The sequence below is a fragment of the Hyperolius riggenbachi genome, chromosome 6, assembly GCF_040937935.1.
Source record: "Hyperolius riggenbachi isolate aHypRig1 chromosome 6, aHypRig1.pri, whole genome shotgun sequence".
NCBI classification, from domain to species: Eukaryota; Metazoa; Chordata; class Amphibia; order Anura; family Hyperoliidae; genus Hyperolius; species Hyperolius riggenbachi.
This window is the reverse complement of record NC_090651.1, coordinates 305,713,426-305,724,539: the sequence shown is the minus strand read 5'-3', so window position 1 is coordinate 305,724,539 and position 11,114 is coordinate 305,713,426. Positions and strand designations below refer to the sequence as shown.

Below are 11,114 nucleotides of genomic sequence, written 5' to 3'. Positions count from 1 at the left end.
CTGTCTCTTATGTGCATTTACTGGTGAAAAGCTGCCTCTTATTATGTGCATTTACTGGTGAAAAGCGGTCTCTTATTATGTGCATTTACTGGTGAAAAGTGGTCTCTTATGTGCATGTACTGGTGAGGACAGTTAGTGACATGGCTATGTACTCTGTAATGTGCTGCAGAAGATGTCAGTGCAATATAAATACTGTAAAAAACATTTTTTAAAAAGCCCATTGCTTAGCCCCACTCTACATAAAAGTGCGCTTCTGACTCCGCCCCTAACTCCACCCCCTGTCCGGTTTTCTCCATCAGCCGACCTGGCAACCCTAAGCAGCGCAGATGTGAACCAGCCCATTAGTTTGGAGCATTTCGGGTTGCCCGGAAACTAGCCACACTAGCAAGCTACGAGCACATGCGGTTCCCCTGGAGTCTACACAGCGTCTCCAGCATCAGCCTAGCCGAGTGCGGATTGGCAGAGGCGCGCGTCGCACGCCACTTTTCCCCGCCCAGAAAGCTCACGCAGCCCGCCTCCTCCTCACGCCCACTCAACGCCCAGAAAGTTTCAAGGCTCCCCCGGGCTCCCCGCGTCACGCCCACTCCTCGGCACGAGCAGAGCGCCTCCCGCAGGTCGGTTGAGGCCGCGCGGACCGGAACCCCCCTCCTTTCGCGAGCGGAAGCGGAAGAGTTAGCTCTTTCCGCTGCTGCCGTCCTTCCACAGATTGCTGCTTCCCCGTGTGACAGTTGCGACAGCCGGGATTGTGCGCCGTAGCCGCTCCTCTCCGCTCCCCGCAGGGCCTGGAGGCCGCCGGCAAGGCTTTTCCCTCACGCGCCCGGTGTCCCGGAACTGCCGCCTCACGGTAAGTGCCGAGCCCGGCCTGTGACTGGGGAGCGCCTGCACGTCCCGGGTGTGCTTCTCCTAGCAACACGTTACCCAGAGTTCCGCGCACTACGCCAGGCTCGCCTCAGCTGCAGAGCACCTCCGCCTGAAGAGCAATGCATTAAACAGGAGGAGCAGCTCCTCAGAGCGAGCAGTCTGGTTATTTGTTTCCTCGCACAACACAACCTTGGTTGCCATTAGCAACTGCACACTTTTTTGCTTCAGTTTTCTTTAGAGACTTGAAGTGAGGGGGATGTGGTGGCTGCCATATTTGTCTTTTAAACAATACAAGTTGCCTGGCTGTCCTGTTAATCTTCTGCCTCTAATACCTTTAGCCATATGCATTGAACAAGCATGCCAATTGGGTGTTTCTGGCAAGATCGCATGCTTGTTTAAGATGACTGTTTTTAAGACGCTACTGCAACCACAGAGATCAGCAAGGCAGCCAGGCAATGTGCATTGTTTAAAATAAAATATGGCAGCTTCCGTATCCCTCTCGCTTTAGGTTACCTTTAATGCATCTTTCCTCAGTGTTCCTGCATAGTACTGGGTATTCACCTCTCCCTTGTGCCTATTCACTTTTTACACCCTGCCATAGAGCCCCTCTGTGCCTCTTTTCACATTCTATATGCTGCTGGGGAAGTATACCCCCAATGCTTGCTGAGTCCTGCATCATGTGATCTCAGTAAACAGGAGTCAAGGTTTAAATTGCAATTCACTCAATTTTTTTGATAAAAGTGAACCAGAGGCAATAGTCTAATTTATGAAAACCTCAGGTACAGATTTCCAATCACTGCACTCTGTACAGCATGATGTGTGCATACATTTGAATACGGCGCTGGTAGACTTGGGCGCAGGATCCAGCTGTTAAATGGCTGGTCCTGCTTCTGCACAAGTCCGGGGCGTTTTAATTACTATTCCCCCTCCAGGCCGACATGGATAGTGGGGGAATGAAATAATTCGGCTTCCAGCGATTGCTGGAGGCCGAATTATTGTGTTTTTTAAGCAACTTCGGCTCCGTCTTCTGACGGAGCCGACCTTCTTCACTGAGCGCCGCTATAGACTGATTCCCATTACAGTCTATGGCGGCGCTGGCTGCGCCCAAAGCTAGCAGCGCTGAAAAGCACTGCTCCGTGATGTGTTGTGATTGGCTGAATAGTGTGGGCATAGTTTACTATTACCTATCGTAAACCTAGCAGTTCCAGAGGGTCCTGTCCACCTAATCACCTTAGCTGAATTTTCCTACGAGGATTCCTCCTGAGTCCCTTGAAGTAGTCTAGCGCTTAACCATGGCCTGTTCCATGACTCTCACAATTTTCATACTTGATGATGCACTTCCAGAGTAATGCCCTTGGAAAAGGTAGTCATGTGACCCAGGATTAGTTCATTAAAGTTGTGGGTGCTCCTTAGCTAAATAGTATCGTGTACTGCCATGCCCAACCACATGAGCAACCAACTTCTCACCACCACACGCTCTATTACTACTACTTACAGATAGCTTGTTCTTTGTTGTCAGCACTGCAGCTATGGCAGATTGAGACTGCTACAGTGCTGAATGCAGACAGTGGTAGTGTGTCTGTGTTCCCTTCATGATATCCTTCCGTGGGTGATGATGGGATAGTAGTCTGGACAGCTTGATGTCCAGTAAATCACTGCCATTTCAACACAAAATGGAACTATAAATGGTTTGTTTGTATGCTTATTGCAATAAGTATGGACATACAAGGTACAAAATGTGCATTGCTGATTAATGCAAATGTACTGACTAGTGTTAAAAATGGAAGAATTAAATGGGCCTTTAAAGGTTTAAGTCCTGTACACACACAGGATGGAAGTCTCCCAATGGGGATTGGGATCTGATCCCACAGATGACATCCCGGGCTGAGGTTGTACAGATGCATAGTCAGCTGACAATGCGTCCTGTTGCTATACAGGGGAAGGAGAGCAGACAGCGCCGCAGACATGACACCACGCGGCAAGCACAAACCTATCGGCCGTTGTCCGGCTGAGTTGATTTGCCTGGTGGATCGTTGGCCGGGCGGTGGTCTGCTTTACACACGTGGATTATCGGCAGAGGTGGTTATTGGCCGCCTCAGCTGACTTTAATCTATGTGTTGTGTACAGGCTTAAAGTGTACCTGCAACATATGGTACATGCTAAATAAATTGTCCTGTAAGTTTAAAGCCTCATCTACACGTTACAATTTTACATCAGATAGGATCTATTAGACGGATCTGTTAGATAATTTCCAACCGGTCCAATCGGATTGCGTTAGATTTTGGGTACTTATCAAAGCAAAATCTATTGCAAAATTAATCTGAAACAATTTGGACGTCTGCACACAATGCAATTTCTTATTAGATGTATCTAATAGATCCGTCTATCTGATGGAAAATTGTACTGTGTAGATGAGGCTTTAAAGGTGGCCATACACATACAGATTTGCAGCAGATTCGACCATCAGATAGATTTGACAGATGCAGATCAAGTCGAATCTGACAGGAATCTATCTGATGTGTGCCACACACTAGGAATAGATTTCCAGTAGATTTCAGAATTAAATCTATTGGAAATCCATTGAAAATCGATCTTAATGCATTATGGCACCATTAGATCCAATGCAACTCTGTGGGCCATCGATCTGCTGCCAGCAGATCGGCCTAGATTTTCCATCCTGTCAGATCAAATCGATTGAAAAATTGATGGCAAATCCATCGATTGGCTGATTTGAAAGAATCGATTTCTGATGGATCGATGGCTGAAATCGACCAGTGTATGGGCCTCTTTATTGCCATATGTGTTATCTCATTGCTGCTCTCTAATCCATTTCCATCTTGTCTATGCCTAGTTCAGCCCTGACATGCAGATAGCTAATCGCATATATAGTGCACAGACCTTGTTTGTTAACATTTGACTTGAAAGTCTTATGCTGGGAATACACGGGGACGATCCGGCGGCCAATTAGCCGCCGGATCGACTCCCGCCGCGTCCGTGCGGATCGATTACCGCTTGTCCCCGCCGGCGCTCCTTATCAGCTGCTCGATTCCCTGCCATTGTCCGCCGGCGGGGATTTAGCGGGCGGGGGTCGAGCAGCGTGATCGGACCAGCTGAATATTATCAGCTGGCCGGATCAGCTGCTCGATACACGGTACAGAAACGTACTGTGTATCCCCAGCATTAGTACTGGTGAATGAAACGTCTGATTAAGGGCTCGTTTCCACTATCGCGAATCCGCATGCGGATTCGCACATGTAATGCAAGTGGATGGGCCTGTTTCAACTGTAGCGTTGTTGAGGTGCGTTTTTTCAGCGGTGAAAAAACGCACAAAAGAGCCGCAGAATTCGCCTGCGAGTGGAATGCATGTGAATCGCATGCAATGTATTTAATAGGGAAATCGCATGCGGTTTCCGCCGCAAATTTGCATGCGAATTCGCATAGGTACCAATGTAAATTCACACAGGCAGTGACATGGTTAAAATCGCAAATACCCTCACCTATGCGAATTCGCGGCAAAAACGCATGAGGAATCGCATCCGCATGCGATTTCATCAGCCGTGGAATCCAGGCAATTCCGCACCGCAATAGTGGAAACGAGCCCTTAAGCAAATCTGACTTGGCGACAAATACAGCATGGCTTCCTGGTCAGTACTCCATGGATGTAGAGGAGAGGCTTCTGTAGCTGCACTCACACCTTCTCGTATAATAATGATGCATCATCAATGGACTATATCAAGGTTTCAAATACCCATCATTTAAGTGCATGGTCCAATAATGGATTATAAGTGTCCTTTAAAGCAGAGCTGTAATAACATAAAAAAAGTCCACTAAACTCAAATTGCACAACCACTGCATCAGAGCCGCCAGAGATATACATTTTCAATCCTGCTGTGCCCATTTTAACTTAGAGCGCTCACTAAATAGAGGTTCGTTGGCTGTTCATCATACATCAAAGCCAGCAACAGCAAACAGCCATGAACTTCTGTTTAGCATGCACAGTAAGTTAAAACAGGCACAGCAGGGGCAATCATTTTTACTGCAGCGGTTACACAGCTTACAGCAGTGGTCCTCAAACTAAGGGCCGAATGTGGCCCCCTGAGGCTTTTTTACCGGCCCCCCATGCAAAATGTATTACTTATAGATATTGTCAGCTATATCTTTAAAAATTGGTGGTCCGCATATAGAATAGCAGTGCTGACACCACCCATCCACATGGAAGCCAGAAAGCAGTAATTCTCTGGTTTCCAATCAAATTCCACATCAGGTGACACTGCTGTCAAATTGGACTGCAGGTTGTCACCTGGGTATGCTTCACTGTCTGGCCCGCAAAGACTTCTACATCATTTTATGTATACTCCGGCCCCCCAGCAGTCTGAAGTATGTTGACCCGGCCCTCGACCCAAAACGTTTGGGGACACCTGGCTTACAGTGTGGGAAGTAAATGGGTCATGCCACACATTGCTTCACAGGGCAGCGTCCCCTTTAAAGATAGATTGTCTCGCTGTATCTTTTATGGCAAACTCTTTTTTAATGTAATGGCACAAAAAGAAAATATTTGTAAAAAAATTTTTTTCAGCTGCTGTGTTTTGTTAAAAATGCCCTATTTATTAAAGCTGTTGGTGTAAAGACCATATCTATTGATGGTTGTCCTTTAAGAAAAGGTGTTTCAGATGCAGGTCATGTATTTTTCAAAATTTGAGATAGGCCCAGTGCACACCAAAACCGCTAGCAGATCCTCAAAGGTTTTTGAAGCAGATTTCAGAGTGATTCTAGACATGTTTAGAGAGGTTTTCTAAACATGCCTAGCGTTTTTTGGTGCGTTTTTGTGTAGCATATTTCATATGGTGTTACAGTAAAAGCTGTTACTGAACAGCTACTGTAACAAAAACGCCTGGAAAACCGCTCTGATCTAACAATTTTCAGAGCAGTTTGCGCTTTTCCTATACTTTACATTGAGGCAGAAACGCTTCTGCAAACAGCAAAAGTGCTGCAGGAGCCACGTTTCCGTTTTTATAAAAATCTCAAACCGCTGGTGTGCACCAGCCCAATGAGATACATTAGCCAAGCGTTTTCACAGGCAGAAGTGGTTAGCGAAACTCTTCAAAAACCGCTCAGTGTGCACCAGGCCTAAGATTGTCAGTCCTCTTGACGCATTATGCAGCTCTGGCCAGAATGAATTGATGGCAGCAGGCATTTGCGAAATAATCTTATTTAGGTATGTAGAACATGAGATGAGAACACATGAAGAAAATGTCAGGTATGTTTTAAGGCCTGTCCAAGTTGGCTTTGAACTGACTTTAAAAGCAATAATTATGAAAGCGCATAGTAAATGCAGACTAGGTTTATGATGTGTTTAGTTGTATTCAAAATGTGCTTCACTAGTGAGTGCAAAGCCAGTCAGACATGTTCTGTTGCTGGTTTCCTGTTGTGTGGTAAGTAGAAATGATTGGTCTGTCCTTCAGGAAGTAGAACTGTGGATAGTGGGAAGTGGTGTTGAGCACTCCATCAAACTGTCCAGTGTGTGTATTATTATTATTATTATTATTATTTAGCATTTATATAGCGCCGACATATTACGCAGCGCTGTACAGTGTATATACTGTATATATATCTTGTCACTAACTGTCCCTCAAAGGAGCTCACAATCTAATCCCTACCATTGCCATATGTCTATATTATGTAGTGTAAGTACTGTAGTCTAGGGCCAATTTTTTAGGGGGAGCCAATTAACTTATCCGTATGTTTTTGGAATGTGGGAGGAAACCGGAGTGCCCGGAGGAAACCCACGCAGACACGGAGAGAACATACAAAATCTTTGCAGATAGTGCCCTGGCTGGGATTCAAACCAGGGACCCAGTGCTGCAAGGCGAGAGAGCTAACCACTACGCCACCGTGCAGCTGTATAGTCAGTGGTTTGTCAGTGTACATCGGAGTATCACAGTCCTGGAAGCATCAGATGGCTGTGGCGGCTGGTCAGGACCACTTATGACAAGAATCTAGCTTGTGTTCAGTTGAGGTTAGCAACGTTTCTGTACAGCAGTTGGCCCCATACTGTCACCAAAGGGATTTCATTCTGATCCCTGCAGGTTACAGTCTTTGTGCGTACAGATAATTGGCAACTGGCTTTTAAGTTTATCCTTGAACGTGGCTCCTGAAATTGTCATGCTTCTGACTCCTTGATTCGATAGACTCGCTTCTTGAATGCCATATTAATCTATTCACCCCTGAAATACATGGTTCCCTTATTGTTATGATAAGCTGTGTCAATAATTGTGCCGGTATCCTGGTCTGTAACATGCATACATCACATTTTTTTCATATGTAAACAATGTAGTAAAAATTGTAGAAATACACAACAAGGGACCAATAGGCAAGCTTGACAGGTCAAAGGGGAGGTCTTAACTACAGTACCTGTGTTTCCAGTTGAAAATAATGGTCACATGATGATGATTCCCTTGCTCAATGTTATCCCTCTATGGGTGAGGCCTTTATTTTCTTTGATATCACACCTTGAGTTCAAAACTTTCTTCATACTGTAAAATTGGATTAGTGCAACAAGGCGGATTAGGGTATGACCGAACATGTCCTAAACTGCTGTGTAGTACAGATATTTAATTAATAATATTTAAATAATGACAGCTTACAAACACATTTCATTAGAATTCTAGGGAGTTTTGAATTGTGACAATGAAATGAATGTACTGTCTTATTTTTGTTGGTCAAGAATTATTTTAGTGACCGTGTCCATATCTAGTGTGCTGATTTTTTTTCACTGTTGATTTTAAACATCAAGTTAGGTGCAGAAAAAAAGTTATTCACTTATCACGGTGAAACGTAAATGCTAATTAACGGCATATCAGTTTAAAACTAACCTGTGTCAACAGTGAGCTAATAAGTTGAAAATATGCAAAAATAGGGAGTGGAAAGGACTGTCTAGTATTTTTCTGTTGTCTGCTTCTATTTTAAAATTCATGTTTTCAGTTTCTAATGGGTGAATCTGTTACTCTATCCCACCTTTGCTCTCACTGACATGTATGAGAATGTCTGTAACTCTGAAATGTATGTCCTGTTTCACATTGTCGTGTTACAGTGCCGATAAAACAAAAAAAAAAAAACAAGAAATATGACTGGTTGCTATGGGTTACAAGCTAAACACTTTTCACAAATGAGGTCCCGGGTTGCGTTGGTTTTTTTGTTTTGTTTTGTTCCTCATACACTAAACTGTTACTGTAATTGAAGGCCAGTGCCCATTATTCCTGTCCCCAATATCACATGACAGGATGGGAACAGATGGCAAATAGGTCTCACTCCATGCAAATAATAAAGGTGCCCATACACTAGAGCGAATATGGGCAGATTCGACCAAGAGACAAATTTATCTCTAATCAAATCTGCCCATACACTACAGGCCGATTCCCATCAGCATGAAATCATCCGGGAATCGGCTGAGCCGCCGCTGTCCCAAAAAATGTATAAATGTATATAAATTATGTAGTGCATTTATACATTACCTGTCCTGAAGCAGCTCGCCGGGTCCATCCGTCCATCTCGCCAGGTCTCATACACACTAGCGGCGCATAGCGTCTGACGTCAGCCGCTATGCGCCTTTGTGACGTCAGAGCGCCGCCGGCATGTATGCGGAACCCGTCAAGATGGACGGAAACCGCGTGGAGGCTGACACCGGACAGGTAATGTATAAATGCACTACACACTGCAAACATTTATACATTGTGGCGTGGGTTTCATCTCTCATCTCTCGTTCTCAATTCAGCCGCCGTGCACCCGACCAACCAACCTCGGCCCGAAATTTTCCAGCATGTGCGATCGACCGTGCAGCCAATTTCTGTCCCGAAATTAGTCGCTTTGTCGGTTGGGCATACACTTGGCAGCACCAATTTTCATCCAATTCGATTATAATAATCGAATTGGATGGTCAATTGGTTGGTTGGTCGCCTAGTGTATGGCCCCCTTTAGAAAAAAGGTACTTTTAGAGCAAAGTAATAAGTTAATCAGAGCACTTACAAGATATCATCATGTACAATGTCTTCACGTTTGCTTTACTTGAGAGAAGATGGGCACAATCACCACATTTAAAATGCCACAAATTTCATTATTTTCTAAAACCAGAAATTGCATATTATTTCACATTATCAAATGCACACTAAGGGCTCAAACCCACTAGCAGCCATTTCTAAGCGCCAGTGATTTGAAAAAGCTTTTGCTAATGCAATACTATGGGGGATTTTTATAAAATCACATCGCTCTAGTGGGATCACTCCCATAGCATTAAATTAACCAGAGCTTTTCAAATCACAAAGTGCTCCGAAAAGCTCTCCTAGCGGGTTCCAGGCCATAATGCTTGTGAGCTGCGCATGCATATAGATCAGTGGTCCTCAAACTAAGGCCCGTGGGCCGAATGTGGCCCCCTGAGGCTTTTTTACCGCCTCCCCCCCTCCCCCCACCCACCCACCCACACACACACCCACACACACACACACACACACACACAATATGTATTAGTTATAGATGCGGTCAGCTACATCTTTAAATATTGGTGGTCCGCATATAGAATAGCAATGCTGGCACCACCCATCCACACGGAAGCCAGAAAGCAGTCATTTGCTTTTTTCCAATCAAATTCCACATCAGGTGACACTGCTGTCCAATTGGATGGTAGGTTGTCACCTGGGTAAGCTTCACTGTCTGGCCCACAAAGACTTCTACATCATTTTATGTACCACCAGGAACCACCATCGTGTGTGAAACAATGACATACATGGTGTTAAAGCTGGCATACGGCTGCATTTTAATTGCACCCAAATGGCGTTTGTGGCTGGCAGCCCATGTGAAAGAGGCCTTTAAAGGACACCTGAGGTAAAAATATACTAATAAAATAAATAGTATCTATCCTCTTCCTAAAATTTACTTTTTAAGATATTTCACAATTGTATTTTATATTTAAATCTACTTTTTTAACTGTTTTGTTTTTGCTCAATGACACATTAATTGAAGTATGCCAGAACTAAAATCTATGAACTATTGATCCTTTTTATCTCTTTCCTGCTCTCAGAAGCCATTTGCTGCTAGGAAAGTGTTTTATGGCCGTAATACCTTATCAGTGAGGGTCACAACGTAGTCTGACCCAGTCCTGACTCAGACAGGAACTGCCACTTACATACCTGATGTTTAACTCTTTCAGGTAGAGAAAGAAAAAAAGAACACAGCATAGTTATGTATATTTTAGGCACTGTACATAAACATCTATCTCATCATGTCACGTCACCTCGGGTATCCTTTAAGGGAATCTGAGGTGAGAGGGATATGGAGGCTGCCATATTTATTTATTTGTAAACCATGCCAGTTGCCTAGCAGCCCTTTTTGATCTTCTGGCATAAGTAGTGTCTGAGTTAAAACCCTGGAACAAGCATACGAATCCAGTAAAACCTGAGTCAGGGTACCTGATCTGCTGCATGCTTGTTCAGGGTCTATGGGTAAAAATATTAGACAGGATCAGGAGGACTGCCACGGTACTGGTATTGTTCAAAAGGAAATAAATATGACAACCTCCATATCCCTCTTACTTCTGGTTCCCTAATGGTTATTTTTATTTTAGTGGTGTTTAGTGCACTTGGGCCTTGTTAGTTCAAGGTATGGATTTGTAGAAACTTGATTTTTTGCCCGCTTAATAAAATCCTGGTGGTTCTAAGTCTACAACATGTCACATACAAAGTGAGCCATAGACCTTAGGTCCTTGATCCATAAATCACGCTTCAATCTGCTGTGTGAGCATGTGATTGGCCAATTGCAAGCATGTTATGTAATTCATGGTACTTCATTCCCACTAGTGCAGTCCAGTTTTTGCTGAATTGCAAAGGTACTGCAAGTTGCATTTTTGGTGGGATTGTTTTTGAATCATTCAGCATGATTGCAACTGCACCAAAAATCACATAGCAAATGCATGTATTTTGGCATTTACAACTTGTGATTTCTTGTTGCAACTGGTCCTAAATGCCAAAGAGTTGTAGCAGCCTATATAGTACAAGATATGGCATATAGTTATTGCATGTGTGCTAGTGTGACATGTATTCGCATCTCTATTGAATAACACTGCAGCTGGAAGTTTGTGGCATTTTCTGATACATGTTGCCTGTGAGTCAGTTGTGTTCCCTGGGGAATGCTCGGAGGGAAAAGTTGCATTGCACTTTATGGGAGGTGTTGCATCCAGGGCTGTAGAGTCAAGGAGTCTGAGTTGG

The 11,114-nt window shown here is 44.3% G+C and overlaps 1 protein-coding gene across 3 annotated transcripts in view; it reads left to right on the top strand.

The window, feature by feature from the left end:
* The first annotated feature begins 544 nt into the window (after nt 1-544).
* LOC137521674 (serine/threonine-protein phosphatase 6 regulatory subunit 1-like) overlaps nt 545-11,114 on the top strand; it is a 150,824-nt gene continuing 140,254 nt past the window's right edge. The window contains exon 1 of one of the 3 annotated variants that reach the window (XM_068241265.1): nt 545-844. The gene's annotated coding sequence lies outside the window, so the exon portion shown is untranslated. The remainder of the gene's footprint in view (nt 845-11,114) is intronic. The other 2 variants (XM_068241263.1, XM_068241264.1) reach the window with 2 other exon arrangements.